Source organism: Ambystoma mexicanum, chromosome 3q (assembly GCF_040938575.1).
Source record: "Ambystoma mexicanum isolate Mex_15411 chromosome 3q, UKY_AmexF1_1, whole genome shotgun sequence".
Taxonomy (NCBI): domain Eukaryota; kingdom Metazoa; phylum Chordata; class Amphibia; order Caudata; family Ambystomatidae; genus Ambystoma; species Ambystoma mexicanum.
This window is the reverse complement of record NC_090926.1, coordinates 871,794,610-871,811,412: the sequence shown is the minus strand read 5'-3', so window position 1 is coordinate 871,811,412 and position 16,803 is coordinate 871,794,610. Positions and strand designations below refer to the sequence as shown.

The window sequence follows — 16,803 nt, the reverse complement described above, 5'->3', positions numbered from 1 at the left end:
TCACATTGTTTTTTCTGCTTGGTAGTAAATTAAAATATAAAGCAGTTCCTCATTCCTGAAAATGTGACGTAATTATACACTGCTGCGCATTGGGGAGGAATACTATCCTTTCCTGCATATAAAAAACAAACAGTGCTCCATAATCCATTAACACGAACATCGCAGTCCTTAAAAAAAATGTCCGCATGCGGACCCTTCACAAGAGGCTGGTTGTACTTCATGACAGCTCCTTCATACTGTAGCTCTCTCCACTGAAATGACACGGCACGGAAACCATTCACTTCCTCCGTGAACCTCGTTGAGGGTGATGCCAGGAAAAGGATTTAAAGGTATTTATTAAGATTTATGGAGCAGGCAGCAGACACACCTGCAGGGCAAAGAAACAACTCCAAACTGTCTGAGCTCGAACTTCTCAAACTCCTACTGGAACATAAACAACACACGCAATATGGAATGCATGCACCTCACAATGAACCTTGAGGAAACAGGGATACACACACACACAGGATTAGACTACGTATAAACATAACACACCTCCCTCCTTACATGCACAAGAAAATTCAATACTAAAATTATTTAAGATAAAAGTCTTTGAAACAGTTGGGTATTTTCTTTGTCCTCTTGTTGTACGATTCAATGCTGAAGTCTGGATTTTCAGTAATTTCCTTGCTCGATTGCAATAACCCCTCACTCAGTTCCTCATTGATCTTACAATCCCCCTTATTCTCATTCAACTCTTCGCCACCAGGAATTGTTGTGCTTTTGACCAATTTGGATTTTGACCAGCACTCACCACCCTCAAGTATAACCACACTTCCAAGTATGGCTGCAATCTTTTTGGGACCTAGAAACGTACTTTCCAAGCATTTAAACCCAAAACGGGGATTTTTTATCAATACTAAATCTCCCACTACATACTCCACATCTTTAGCCTTGAAAGTGGAATTAAATCTTTGTCTGTATTCATTTTGGGCTTCAGCGATTAACTTCATTATTTCCTCCCTGTCTACTTCCACACATCCAGCAACCTCTAACCATCCTGGGCACAACCTTGTGGCTGGTTGGTAGCCCTTCAAAGACACGAACGGTGAGACTTTAGTGATAGAATGAGGTGTTGTGCAGTAGCTCCAGACCATTTCTTTTAACAGCTCAGACCACTCTAAACCAGAACAAAGCAACAACTGTATCCCTCCTTTAACAAACCTGTTAGCCCTTTCCACTAACCAATTTGCTCTTGGATGGTATAATGCGGTTCGTAGGTGTTTAATCCCAAAATGCCCCAAGAACTCCTTCATTTTATCTCAGAAGAATTGCACTCCATTATCTGAAACTTCCTCGAAAAATGCAATCATCTCATTGGTAGTAGCCTCCCTTAAAGCTTTCCATTATAGCCATTTGGAGTGATAGCAAATAACACCACCATGAACTTAAACCCATCACCCAATCCCTGAATGGGACCAATTATGTCTACTGCAAGTTTCTTCCACAGTTCACTGGGAACTTGAACGGGACTAAGGGGAACTTCCCCGACAATCTTCCCTTTGTCTGCTCTTTCACATTCTTTGCACCCTCAAACTCTCTTCTCTACCTCACTGTCCATACCAGGCCACCAATATGATTGTCTCAATAGCCTTTTGGTGCCACTCATGCCCAAGTGACCCTGATGAGCCAAGTTGACTAAACGGGATCTAATGCTCGAGGGAGGAACAATCTTAGAATCTCTTCTCAATTTGACCACATCTTCAGACAGACTTAATTCCAACTTAAATTCATAGTAGCGATCAACACTTCTATCTAAGACTTCTCTGTTGGGCCACCCACCCCTTGTCCATTCCTTCACTCTAGCTAGTATCGTGTCTCCTGGACCCGCTTCAAGCCATTCCTCTCTGCCCACAGCGCATGCTGCCACATCCGAAATGGTCATGTCCTCCTCATTGACCATTCCTGAGACATCTTCAGCATTCTCTGCTGGAAGCATGGATAAACAGTCGGCCACCACACTATCTCTGCCAGGTATATAACTCACCTTGAAATTATAGCCCTGTAATCCTACCATCCATCTGGAAATCCTTGGTGAGCCTTTGGCCCAATCATTGCTACTCAAAAGTTGTACTAATTGTTTGTGATGAGATTTTATTTGGAACTCCTGTCCCCAAAGAAAAAATGTAAAATGTAGGATGGCCCAGTAAACCGCTAAAGCCTCTCTCTCTCTATCACTGAGTAATTTCTCTCAAAGGCCAGGAAGCAAACGCTATTAGATGTGCTTCTTTCCCTGAGTAAACCTCTAAAGCCTCTCTCTCTCTATCACTGAGTAATTTCTCTCAAAGGCCTGGAAGCAAACGCTATTAGATGTACTTCTTTCCCATGTGTATTGTCTTCCTCCCACTCACAAAACCACCTAATGAGGGGTCTTTTGATATGCCTTCTTTTATGGCTGTGAAAGTCACCTGACAGTCTTCAGACCATCTGAAGTTTACCCCTTTCTTCAATAAATTCCTTAAGGGTGAAGAAATGGTGGCAAACTTGTCAACAAATTTGTGGTAGAATTCCGCCATTCCCATGAAAGATCTAAGTTGGTCTTTGTCGGTCAGAGCAGGCACTCCACAAATATTCTCTGCCAGATTGGGTTTTGATGACACCCCTTGACCAGAGACTTTGTGTCCTAGATACTCCACCTCCCTGAGGCCAATTCTTCATTTCTTCCTCTGTACCGTAAGTCCAGCTTCTCTCAATCTCTGTAACACACTTCTCAACACACAATCATGTTCACTCTCAGGATCAGCATAAATCAGTATATCATCCTGAAATATGGTAACATTATTAAGACCCTTAAGTACTTCCTCCATAAGCCTTTGAAAAACTGAAGCAGCGGATGCCAAGCCGAAAGGCATGCATAAGTACTTGAAAGTCCCTTCAGGGGTGACGAAAGCTGTGACATGTTGACAGTTATTAGATAGAGGCACTTGATGATAATCTGCAGATAGATCGATCACCGAGAACCAGCTAGGTTCTCCTAGAGTAACTTGAGTCTCAGATATAGCAAGCAAAGGATGTCTTTCGATAAAGATGTTCTTATTGAGATCTCTGAGATCTACACAAAGTCTCAAACCTCCGTTGCTTTTGGTGACAAGTACTACTGGAGAGAGCCACTCAGTGCCCTCAATACTTTCAATGACCGATTTTTGAGTCAAATAATCAAGTTCTTCTCAAAGTTGTTGTGGGAATTTAAGGGGCACAGGCCTCACTTTGTGCACCACAGGTTGGCCACTTCTTTTCAACTTGATGTCATGTCCAAAATTGTTCAGTTTTCCCAGTTTTGAAGTAAAAAATTCGGGGAATTCCTTCGACCATTTGTCCTCTATTTCTGCAATTGATATCGGTTCTACAGCACTCGGTTGGATGTGAACTCCCAATTTTCTTTGTTCGGCCCACCCTAGGAGTGATGCTCCCTGTGTAGCCATGAGTATTTCTGCAGAGCATTATCTTCCTTTATATGACACATTCCCATGAAATTCACCAATTAGTGTAATGGTGGATTCTCCATAGCCACAAGGCTGAACTTTGGCAGGAACCAAAATGTCAGGATCTTTACCAAGGACATTTCTGAATGTGTCCTCAGAAATTGTGGTCCACGGAGAGGCCGAATCTACTTTCATCTTGAGGTGGCATCCATCAACTAAGAAATGATAATGTGGTCCATTAAAGTCACCCAAGACAGCATAAAAGTGAAATATATGTTTTGTGTTCCTTTCTTGGACCAGTGGTCCTTCCAATGTTCTGGCAGAAGGTTGGCTGGATATTTGGTTTTCTTGTTCCCTTTGCTATATTGTGTTTATTGAGGATTCTTTGCACATATTTGCGAAGTGTCCTTTGCGCTTGCATTAGAAACAGTCTGCAAATCTTGCTGGGCATGTAGGATAATTGGCTGAGTGCTTGAGGTTGCCGCATATGGAACACCTTTGATTCCACCGGTCTCTTGTGACGGTTGTCCTTTTTTTTGTAGTTACCGTACACACGCTTTGTGCAACACCTTGTGCAGTTTGCTTGTCTATTTTCATAACCCTCATATATTGGGAGGTTTGTTCAATGCTGCAGGTGAGTTCTATGGCTTTCTCCAAAGACACATCTTTAGCAAGCAATTTTTCCTGTACTCTGGGGCTATTTGTGCATCGTACCAATTGATCTATAATGAGAGAGTCTGTCAGGTCGCCAAAGTCACAGTGTGACTTAAAATCCTCAGTGATGCCACATAGGATTCTACAGATTCAGAACTATCTTGGGCGCATTGAAAAAACGTATGTCTCTCGAACGTTACATTTTTCTTGGGTTCGAAATGTTCTTCAATTCTTTTTATAGCTATGAGGTATTCATCAGCATCACCGGCACCTTCCTCAGCGCTAGGTGTAAGGCCATCAAACACAATGTGCCCTTCGGGACCTAAATTGTGAAGAAGTGAGGCTTTTCTTCTGGCAGAACTGTATCTGTCCCCTCCAATAGCCACAATGTGGTTCTCAAACATGCAAATCCATCTGTCCCATCTCACTGGGGGACGGCCTGGCTCAGTGAGAAAAGGTGCAGGCGGAGGAATTACTGCAGCCATATTGCTAATCTTAAACAGTATGGAGCTATGGGTACATCTTTCAGTGCAGAGGATTCGCTATTGTCTGAGGATGGTGCTTAAAAAGTGTTCAAAATGTCTAGCTCCAGGACTACTAATTGGCCTTTGTGTCACCTATGCTCTGTGACATAATAAAGAGGCTTTTCAAGCTGTGGCAATGGCTGTGACATCACAATGAAAGATTCAAAGAAAGACAGTGGTGTCTTTTCCAAGCTGCAGCAATGGGGTGGAACGTTCTGTGTGGGGATCTTTATAGCGTCACAATGGGAAACTCCTGGAATGACACGGCGTGCTCTGCCGGTTGTGACAATGCAAAGGAGTTGTGGCTGCTAGGCAACAATCAGGTGGAGAAGGAAACAAAAAACAAAAGGATTGTATGTCACGGCTGGCCCTGCCACACGTTACGTGATGACGTGGCAAGAGGAAAGCCCTTCCTTTACTGGCTGTGCGCGAGCTTCTATTTAGAAAAAAACAAGGTGCGTGAGCCCCGGATTGCCCAAATGGCTCCTCCCTGCCTGCGAGGCACCCCTCCTCTGACCTTTGACCGTGCGGGGCTACGGTGTCCGCTGCTTGGGTTGGATCCGTGGCCGCTCCGGATTCTTGGCCGCTCGGGGTCCCTTACACGGCACTGTCTGCGGGCATGAAGAGGCGGAGGATGGGTTGGCGCTCCTAGTGGGGCAGAACAGCCCGATACAGCGCTCAGGGCTCTCACCCCCTCTGCACAAATCTCTCGAGTCTGGGAGACGGAATGCAGGCGAAGGCAGGCAGCCGCGGGTTTGTGCCGTTCAGTCAGCGTCAGGCGTTGTCCTCGTCGCCAGTGTTGAATGAGGGTGACGCCAGGAAAAGGATTTAAAGGTATTTATTAACATTCATGGAGCAGGCAGCAGACACACCTGCAGGGCAAAGAAACAACTCCAAACTGTCTGAGCTCGAACGTCTCGAATGCATGGACCGCACAATGAACCTTGAGGAAACAGGGATACACACACAGCATTAGACTACATATAAACATAACGCTTGTCACATTGGGGCACGCCGATAGAGCCACTCCTCTAATTCTTTCACTCATAATACGGAAAGAGGAAAGAAATGTTGCTCCGCATTTCGACGCAGATAAGAATACCCAGGGTTTAACGTTCTTATCTTCACCAATAGCCCATCAACATTCCAATGCATCATCATTACATTGACATCCCCCTAGCTGTGCAGATCTCCGGCAAAACACGAACGCAGCAACGGCAATCCCACATGCATACAAAACATTGCCCACAGGAACTTCCAGGCAGGATGAGGGCTATGGAAATCATTTAGTTAGGCAGTTCCATCACTCTGCCTACATGGCTTAACCTGTTCTTCTTCCTGGTAACATAGCCACTCATTAATGTCCTCTACATCTCTGGACTCTCTCTTTGCACTGACTTTGAAGACATCCTTGTCGCCACTTGAAGCATTTGGGTTCATCAGGTACGCAGAGATGACGCAGGAGACTTGTAGTATGAAAGAAAAGTTACTTTTTTTCTGTTACAGGGCTAGTTGGGTGAAGGGAGGGAGATCCTATGTATAATCCATCCTCTCTAATTCAGATCTCCCATCCTGTGTACCAACTGACAATCCTGGAACCTTCATGCCCCATGAGATTCCAAGCTACAGCATCACATTCCACTGACTGCATCAGTGCACTTGACACAAGCCAGATACTACAGTAATAAATCCTTGTCTGTTGTATTTCAAGTTAGCAAATCCGATAGATGAACTCCTTCACCTGTGCAATGCTGTACGTGACAGCACTCTTTCGATGGAGGTGCACGTATTTTGATGCTTGTGCCAGCATTGCCTAATATGTTTAGATGACAAGAGTCGGATCTACACACAGGGGTAACACTGGGATATAGTATTCATCATGTATTGTCTCATGTATCCGACAACAACACGAATAACAAATGTGGTTTGTCTGTTTTGTAGAAGAGTCACTTCGGATTGATTTGCAGTGCTCCATGTGAAAATCATTACAGTTTAGCAACAATTAGACAACTGTGTACTGTGACGTCATATGGTCCGATGCAGTTATGGCTTTAAATCTGGTGCTAAAATTATAGTTGAAATAAACGAGGCCACCTATATTGGCCAGTAAGTAATGGGGAATTTGTTACCCTTTCTCGCCCCACTCTACAGTACTTATCAGAGAACAAACAAAGGTGTATCACTGCATTGATGACAGGATTATATTAAATAGCCCAAGACACAAAGGGGAAATCGGAGAGGGGTAGTGTACCACAGCCTTTAGAGACCGATTTCACGCTCTCTTGTTGATCAGTTTTAAATATGTTTTAGGAGCAAACTTCACCAACACTATATTTGATTGGTTTTTATTTAGACTTGGGACATGTCTTCCTCTGTCCGGGGAGTCTAGAATGAGATCATATCGTGTTAAGCCATAGTGTCCTGAAGAAAGCCCAGAGGGTACATCACAAATAAAAACTAGAACTATTGTCAGTTTAACTCTGAGCTGGAAACACCAAAGTGTCGACTAATGAAGAGTGCTGAGAATTAATACAGTGCGCTAAAACACATTAGTTACTAACCACACAGTTTGTGTGCTAGTTTTCAGACTCTGTGAGAACTATATTCTATGTATCAGTCATGCTATTACCTGTATGAGTATGTTGTTTGTTGTTTTAATTTTTGCACAATTTTTGTAATATCCATTGTGTATACATTTTTTTATCCGTTTTTTTGACTAGTGTCTGATGAAAACGACAGAGGCATTTGATCCTCAGTCTGGCTGTTGGCAAATATCCGTACCATATTTTGATAAAGGGTGGGGTAGCCTGTACTCACATTTGTGTGTCTCTTAACAGATAAATCCCTCATAAGTCGGACCCTCATGATAAAAAAAAGAGGGATCGACCCATATTGTATTATACAGGTCTGTGGTTGACCATTCCTGAGTAGAGGAAGAGTATGATGAAGGTGAGGAGGAAGTAGCAGGCATTGTTTAGGTACAGGAGTGCATCAAACAGTATAATTGGAATGAAGCATGTGCACAAGATGAGTTTTCAGACTGTGTTGGAGTTGGTAGAAATTAATTCACATGCCAGTGGTGATGAGAAGGTTGAGTATAAAAGAGTAAGAGATGAATTGTGTATGAGGGATTCTTATTTGCGCAGGAGCCATCGACTGGTAGTTCCTGGGGAAATGAGGATTGCTGTTATGAAGTTGGGCCACAGAGGACATTTGGGTCTGACAAGAACCAAAGCGCTGATAAGGGCTGATTTTTGGTGGCCCAGAATAGAGAAAGAGGTGGAGGCCATGGTGAAGGAGTGCCTAGATTGTGTAGATGGTGACAAAGCACTCAGGGTGCGTGAACCACCAATGAAGGTGCGGGATAGTCACAAGTTGCCATAGGATAAAATAGCTCTGGGCTTATTGGGTCCGTTCAATATTAAAGGGGCCAAGGATACGTATTTGTTGGTAATGGACATGCTACCAAAATGGCTGGAAATGTGTGTTTTGAAAGATGTGACATCCACTAGCATTATCAGGTTTTTAGAACCTTTGTTTTGGCAAGAAGATATTCCACATAGGTGTCGGTTGGACAATGGTCCACAGTTGGTATCAAGATAATTCAGAGCATTTTTAGAGAAGTATAGAAATGAACAAGTGACGATGGCTTTGTATCACCCCAGGGCAAAGGATGCTTAGAAAGATTCAATTGCACGATGATGGATGTCATAAATGCAGTAGGGATTGGATTAGGGTAACCATGGAGAGGACGTTTCAATATAGGGTGGCTCCCCACACCGTGACAGGGATGGCACCATTTGAGATGTTGAGAGGCAGGAAGCCCAATACACAATTAGGCCCGTGTTGGATGGGCAGGTCCAGGCGTGAGGGTTTTGTTGTGGAATTGGCAAGGGAGAACTGCATGTGAGTGGAGAAAAAGCTAAAGAAAGATTTGAGAGAAGAATTGTTGCAAGTCTGTTGGTGTGAGGCCAGGTGATATCATCAAAATGAAGTTGCCGGTCAAGGTTAAAAAGGGTGACTCCAGATTTTCAAAAGAGTTGCAAGTTGTTAAGGATTTGGGTGAATCAGTTACGGTCAAAGGTGGAGGAGTTTCGAGCATCAGAAGAGGGGATGTGAGTGGATTCTTGTGTAAGGAAGGGAGGTGTTAGGAGTTTGTTCCTAATGTATATTATGTTTGGTCATGCATTACATTCTACATAGTTGATAGCGTTGTACGTAGTTGACGGCATAATGTCCAGCATCCATAGAACCTGCAACCTCTGGGGGAGGTCTGGAGTGTACAGAAGTTCCAGGTTGCAGGAGAGGCTGTTTGCTGGATGGTGAGCTGGGAGGTTGCTGCCAACGAACCAAAACACAATAAAGGGCTTAACTCTTACCACTGTTTCCTGAGCCTTTATTCCTTAACACACACCTAGGATGAGGAAAAATGCATTTTAGAAAACTGTAGTGTGCCTTGAGAAGCAATCAACATGAGTAACTATAAATAACACTCCTTGGAAGTGGACCGTTGTCATAGTAATGGGAGCGCTGTTTGGAGCCCCATGGCGCCAAATAACATGTGTGATAGCCAATTAAGAAAATAGTCCAGAACTTTGAAGTGTGGTTTTGAGATCATTGGGTAGCAATGGCCATGGTGGTGCCTATCATTATTAATATTACCAACAGCAACTGTATGCTTGCAGACTTCTCTGAACCCCTCTGACAAAATGCAGCAAGTGAAGCTATGCTGCTAGAGAATAAGCAGAGGGTGAGTTACATATGTCTGGCTTTGATTGTTTTTATTGCTCTATATGCGATAAATGGGAACAATATATACGTTTCCTCTTCTAGGTCTGTCACAGCAAATGTATAGAGAACCATTTTTCTTTTTAGTTTCCTGTTCCTTACAGATTCCACCTAGCCATACCAGCACATGTTTTTTGGTGTCATGAGTCTGAGGAGCCCCAACTGAGAGGGTGTTCCCTGTCCTGAGGAAGGTGACTCAACTACCTGTGACTGCTGAAACTGGTCGTCCTCTAAAGGGGAGTGAACCAGTTATTTTTTACTCCTGACAAATATATAATTAATGCCTAAGAGGTTTGTTTTCATAGGTATCAATTCAATACGTAAGTGTAATGCACACCTGATGTCTTGCGGGTACGGCCGGTTCCCTCATGATTCCCCACACCTCTTCCCACCGCAACTCTGAATGGCACTACTAATGGCGCACTGATGTGCTTGCAGTGAAAGGGGTGGCGCTGGAAGTGAAGATAGATGCACCCGGGGTGGCTTGTTGACAGCTGGGACTGTGGGGAATTCGACCATCCGCAGGGTGGGTGTGCGCTCGCCTGGCTTTTTGGAAATTTGATTTGAAATTGAATGATGGTACATCAGCCTCCGGAAAATGTGTGAGGCTAATCCGCACACATTTTCCTATGCCTGCCACACAACATACCCATAGACCCGTGTACCCTGGGTGGACACAGCCTACAGGCGCCATACTACCTGTCATATTCAGTTGATATATGATATCCAAGAGTACACTATGTCATCTCAGAAGGGGAGGGCAAAACCTCAAAGGCTCCATGGATCCGCCCTGTCCTTTTGTGTAAGCACTGCAGATGGTGGTAGCAACTAACATGATTAACATACTAATAGAGTATACTTTAAACAGGCCCACATGGGGCCTGGATACAGAGGTTAACAAAGGAGACAGGAAACCCCAATAACCTTTGATATGTACTGTGTCAAACTGAAGCCAGCTCCCACCTGTCAGTATCAAGGACAGTGACCTGTCATATCTGGGGCTATGAGTTTACAGTAGGCAACCCTCGCAGGGGGTCCCCATTCAGAAGGTACAATAATGTGGTTTGCAGGAGACAAATATTCTGTTCTCGCTGCAGCTTCAAGGGAGCCTTGTCACTTTAAACAGGAACCATATAGAGCTCCTTTAACTAGAGAGACCCTTTGATCCACAACAGACAGGAAGAAAGATGAGACTTAGTAGTACATGTTTTCACCCCTTAACCTTTTCAGTTGCAAAGCACTCTGGTTATGACCTCATGCATACAGGAGATTGTTGGCGGGGACCCAGGATTGTTTCATTAAGGTAGACGTGGCCTACACCAATCACCGTGGCACATTTGGCTTTAAAAGAGGGATGTGCCCCTCTTTTGGGAAGTTCAGCTGAAGACTTTCAAGGAGTAACAGGAACTCAGCATTGGACCCTGGTTGAAAGTATAGTCTGCCTTACAGCTTCTACCAGTGGAGGAAGGCCAGGACCTCCAAGAGGGAAACAAGATTCCTCCCCTGAACATCTCCCATGGAACAGAGTGAGATACTGAACGGAGAGGACCCTCCAGGAGCTCCAGAACAGGTACACAGCCAGCACACAGCGTGTCCTGCTAGGATCTGAAGCATGCTTCCTAGGTGGGAAGTGCCAGAGAGTCTCTGAACCAAACCAAGGACAAGGCAGCTGCCTGCAACACTCTCCTCAGTTTTGGGAAGTCCTCCTTAAAGGACGACACAAGCCCAGTGAAGACGCTAGGAGTGCATCAACGGGTATCAACCTCTGTCCACCTTAAAGGACATTTTTGGGCCAATAGAGTTCCTTGAGCTGCAACCGAATGCACCGCTGACTGTTGTTATGCTGCAGCCACTAATGCCATCCGAGACACCTTGACCAGTGCTTCAGAACCGCCGACCAGCACTGAGACGATTCCTGACCCCTAGTGGTCCATGTAGGCCAGTCTTCAGCTGCCCATCCAGCCTTGCTCGCCGAACTGCCTGCCATCTGATACCCACAGCTGTCTCCCTTCTTGAACTCTGTCGCTGACGCTGCAAAGCATCCTGAAAACGACGGACCCTGTTGAGCAACAACAACATATACAGCATACGGTACATTGTAGTGCTGTCCCCCTGGTCCTTCACCAGAAGGCACTAGGGAGGTTTTACGACCCATTGCTCCTTCTGTGTTGAAACCAAATATCCTTGAACTATTGTGATTAATTACTTTACCTACTACCCCCCTGTCAGTATCCAGAATGCATCCCTTTTCATTATTTTTAACTGTCTGTCCTCTGCATGCATTTACAGGGTGGGTTGAATTTTGTTGTGAGCTAGAACTGTCTGTTGTGATTATAATAAAGTAGATACTTTTATACAACCTTGACTGGACAGTCCCTTTTATCATTGGGTAACAATTGTATTTTTGCTGTGTTGCATCTAACCAACGATCCACGACCTTGCAGAGATAAACCTGCCGTTCTGCCCACGTTACCAAAGTTGGACAAGGATGTTTATAATTTGCTTGTGTTTCCAATCTGTTCGGATCCCTTCTGGTGTACTAGAGGTGTGGGGCTGATTGATGGTTTAGAAAAAGACTTTCATCCCTGGACCACTGGTGCCCCGGAAGTTTATTCGTTACAGCGTCTCCTAAAAGGAGAGGATTGGTCATTACCCCAGCATTGAACTCTGTCTCCATCCCCACTCGCAGGGTGTATAGATTTGCGGGCTGGACTCACTGTATGATGACAGCACGTGCACCCGAGTTCCTAGCCAGTTACTTCACTGGCCCTGGTTCAGTCCTGCTACCCATTAGAAGATCTTCACTTGAGTTTTCTTCTGATGGTTTGTTTTTCGTGTGATGTACTTTGATGTCTTTCTGCTGCGCTTAAACAGTTTGTTGTGCAAAATCTTACGTCTCTTCCTGTCTCTCTCTTGTAGGTAAATGATCAACTTGGCCGGCTGTGCTAAAGCTGTGGTGGAGAACCCCCACCAGGTAAGTGTGCACGAGTATTCCCTAGTCCATGAGACGTTGTTCTGAGCAGTGTGGAACCTGTAAGCAAACCGGGGCTTAATGGTGTTGTCTTTTCCCTTTTTCAGATGCGGTTTCCAAGAAGAAGCGAGGCAGGAGAAGAACAGGTGGAAGCAAGGAGGATGTAGCACATGCAGTACCCAGGCAGGGTGAAGCAGGAGTCAAGCAGGACAAGCGGAGAAGGAACAGAGGCAAGAAGAGAATTCAAGGAGAACGGTCATTTTGAGCCGTATGGTGTGGCAAGCATTCTTGCTGCTTGTCAGCTGCAATTCCGGAATGCTATGAATGGGTTTGGGCCAGGGCATGGTTCATATAGCCCTGGTCCTGGCATGCATAGAGCTTGCAGTGAACCTCCAGGGCTGTTTGTTAGATGGCAGACATCTTGGGTGAAAGCCCTTGTCTTTGGTGGTGGCCATCTTGGAAGGGGCGTTGTAAAGCCAATCATGCATCAAGGTGGTCCAGCCCCCTATGGCCTGCGGAGCTGGTGGAATCACTGGGCCTGCTTCAACTGGGCTGGCAGTCAGGCTATGTCATGACAGCAAGGCTCACCTTGGATATTTGTAAAAAGGTGGATGCCCTTTTTTTAAAAGGATTTTACTGAGTTTGGTTATAATAAAGGTTGTGGACTCACCTTAGATACTCATTTTTACATTTGTTCATACATTGAAAGTAACCAGTATGGTGCTCAATGCTCGAATAAGATACTAAGGATAGGGTGAGTCTCTCTTGGTGTCCCCTTTCCTAGATGGGTGGCACACCACCACTACTTATGGAGAGTAACTTCACAAGAGGGTCACTAGAGATCTTCTTGAGAGGGGAGGTAGTGACCTGAGCAGAGTACTTTGTAAAGCACAATAGTGATCCTTTCTACTGTGTTAGTAAGATTATTCTAAACCTTCAGCCATCACCTCTTTTGTTTTGCTTTAGTCACCCCGAGTGGGATAGGTATGGCCAGACATGGTTCCTGTGCCTGCTGGGCCTAGAGACCCAAGCTACTCCTCACTGATGATGCCCAGTGAGGAAGCAATGTCACTGAGCAGTTCGGGCTGGACTGCCCCTTTTGGGGTGGGGCCAAGCCCTATTTACATATGGTATTTATGCTTCCTGTAATGGCCTGGCAGGCTAAAGAAAACTGGTCTGGAGGGTAGCCCAGAGGAATTCCAGAGGGTAAGATTATTCTAAACCTTCCAGCCATCACCTCTTTTGTTTTGCTTTAGAGTACTATAAAATCCCATATAATCTCATCCTCATAATCCTATGCTGTCAGAACAAAAGTTGCCTCGATAGGGTCATGAGGCGTAGAAAACCACACCAGTATATCACCCAGACTGCTCACAAGGAGATACGTTAGTTTTACTTCCAGCACAAAAGTAAATAGCCTGCAGGTCACAGTAAATAACACAACAGAAACCACTAGGGGGTGCGGCTGTAATGGCCTACTGTGAGCAGGGCCGAATTTATCAGTGTTTCTACCCCAAAAAAGTGTGCAAGAGACAACACCCTGATGCAGAACAGTGACACCATCATTGGAGGATTCCAGCAGCCTGGATAGCACTGCCATGATGGCGCCCAGGTGATGGAGTGATCTTGGCCTCACGCCGAGCACCAAGGTGAAAAGGAGAACCCAAATGGAGACAGCCCGCGCGAGATCACTTGCATCAGCCAACCAGCACCCCATGAAAAGATCGCCTTGGGGATCCCCGGCAGGAGGGCAGTCCTTGATGGAGCCTATGGGAGAGCCAGGCAGTCCTCGATGGAGCCTATGGGAGAGCCAGGCGAGGACTGGCCTGGATGGCGAGTGCAGGTGCAGACTATAAGCGCCCCAAGGCGGACTGACAAACCCTGAAGCTCTGACACATTTGCAGCGCTTTTGCCAGGACCCGGGTGCCTGAGGGTGCTGCTCTGGGCACGGGGCTGCGCTGTGGTTTGCCCAGGTGAGCTGCCTTGGACGGCTTGGGGCTATCATGATTCTCTGCGCCCGGGAGCCAGCTCTGCCCACCCTCAGGGATCAGCTCAGGTCCTCTGGGGTTCAACGCTCTTCTCCGGAGAAGAATGTTGAAACCTCCGGGTTTCCAAGGTAAAGAGGGGCAGTGATGCATGGGTGCAATCTGGCTTGACTTGCGCATGCGACCCGCAGGTTAAAGACAATTTCAGAGCTGATGCACGCCAGCATGAAAAGCTGCTTTTCAGCCTGGGTAACGAGGTCCATCCTTGTGCAATAACTGCCCCCTGCTTTTGTCATGCTGGAAGAGACCGCTGATTGCGATTGTTAATAACCTTGCACGAGCTCAGAGGAGCCCTGTATGGCCGAGCACTCAGGGCAGAGATCACAACAGGAAAGCAGCACACATGAACACCCGCGGATTTAAAGGGGAACGTTTCGGAGGCAAGATTACATAATAAATAAATCTATTTTTTAAAATAATTTTGATATGAAAAATGTTTGTAATGTATTTTTCTTTTTATGCATTGATGGATATGTGTTATGTTTTGTATCAAAATAATGCTCTCAGTACCTTTGGCGAAATTTGTAGGGGTATACTTTCTCCTGTGCTAGCTGCTGTGTACCAGTCCATGGGGAATGGGTGCCTTAGAGTGCAGTGAGGCAAGGAGGAGTCTGATTATGGTGCCAGAGGCGTAGCCAGGATTGTCTAACTAATGGGGCCTGAAGCTAATGTAGTTGGGCCCACCACAGTGATATTAAGATCTGTAAATGCCCACACAGCGCTGCTGAGTGGGGCATTTACAGATTTTGGGTGGGGCTTGCCCACTCAGGCCCTGCCCTGTCTACGCCTCTGGCAAGGATATGGTATGCATCACCCAGCCTGTGTTTGAAGTGTTTTTTTAACGTCTGGGCGGAGCAGGTGGGTGGAGTCGCGAATACCCATGGGCGTGGAATCGCGTGGAATCACGTGACATAAATCTCAGGATTTTCGATTTTCAAATGTAGTTGGGTCTGGCGGGAGCGGGTCAGTGGCCTGGAAGGACCTGGAAGGAGAGGCGGCTCCCATGGCTCCCGAGTGTTCCGGTGAGCTGTGGTACAGGGAGCGCCCAGGCCTAAGTGGACCCTTTCAGGCACTCATCGCGCCCTGGAGTTGTTTGCAGTGGATTAGGCCCACGGGGTCCCTGGGTCAAGTTATAGTTTTAAGCAACGAGGAGGTGAGGTTCACATCCATGGTTGTGCTTCTGCCCAGGTGGAAGGCCGGACTGGGAAGTACATGGACACTTCTGTATAGAGGTGCTACAGGTTGGTGTCCTCCCAGGGACCGAACGCATTGAGTGATACCTTGTGCACGAAGAGGGGCCCAGTGCATTGAAGGCAAAATATGGATGTTTTTTACAAGTACAGACTGGAGGCAGCACCTTGAGTCCTTTAGCAACATACAGTGTGTGTCTTTCAAGATCTTTTAGTCCTGACTCTGAAGAAAAGAGAGGCGTGTAGACCGCTTGCTGATTGGCCTAGAGGCATAGGCACCCAATACAGATGGGGATATGATTTATGATGTGATATGGCATTTGTAACGCTCTTATGCACAAGTGTTTCAAGGCGCGACGAGGCAAGGAAGGGGGAACAAATGGAGGGTAGAGACAACGATTTTAGTAGGCCAAGGGACATTGAGATAGCGCAAGTGCAGCGGAAGGGGGAGAGGAAAAATGACAGGGGAAAGGGGATGGGGCAGTGCTGTGCATGGAATCAAAACAATAACAAGAAGTGTGGCGAGCAGGTGGCAGGTGCAAGGGTAAGTGCAGACAGCAGGTGTCCAAAAGTGCAGGTAGGGGGACTATAGGGTTACAGATACAGACCCAAGTGCAAGGGTTACTGGGAGGCAGTGCAGGTGTGCAACTGGGCAGGTAGGGATCTAGGCTGAAATCAGAGGGTACCCAGGTGACCAGTGCACTATCAGACAAGAAATAAGCAGGGGAGAGGAAGAGAGAAGGCAGAAGCAAAGAAGAAGGTCTTGAGGTGCTTCCGCAAACCAGAGATGGTTCTCCTAGAGTTTCAGAGAGGCAGGGAGGCTGTTCCAGAGGGAGGCCCCAGCCGAGGAAAGAGATCTTCCACCAACTCGTTGCTTGGATACCCATTTGCCTTGAATTTTGAATGAGGGGAGTACCAGTACTTCCTCTCCGGCTCTGAGGAGACCCAGCAAGTCATCCAGAATCTGGTGGGAAATGGTCTCCCAGCTGAGAATGAGTTTGGCAAAGCACAGGCACCCAGTAACAAACCAGGGCAGCAAGAGACCCGGAAGCGAATTCCAGGGGTGAGGAAGTTCAGGAAGCTAAACACACCACCAAACATAGGAAGAACTGGTGGACTCAATCTTGAATGGTTTACAGTTAGTGCTCTCTAAGTCTTGGAGAAGTGGTC

At 46.1% G+C, this 16,803-nt stretch overlaps 1 protein-coding gene and 1 long non-coding RNA gene across 4 annotated transcripts in view; one reads left to right on the top strand and one right to left on the bottom strand.

Moving 5' to 3' along the window:
• Positions 1 to 14,817, top strand: part of LOC138583062 (uncharacterized) — a 581,843-nt gene extending 567,026 nt beyond the window's left edge. For 2 of the 3 annotated variants that reach the window (XR_011305144.1, XR_011305145.1), the window contains 2 exons: positions 12,347 to 12,401; positions 12,506 to 14,817. This is a non-coding gene — a long non-coding RNA (uncharacterized lncRNA). The remainder of the gene's footprint in view (positions 1 to 12,346; positions 12,402 to 12,505) is intronic. The other variant, XR_011305143.1, reaches the window with a different exon arrangement.
• The window catches only part of RHBDL3 (rhomboid like 3), a 1,128,603-nt gene that overhangs the window by 980,790 nt on the left and 131,010 nt on the right, over positions 1 to 16,803 (bottom strand). The gene's annotated exons all lie outside the window — the stretch shown is intronic.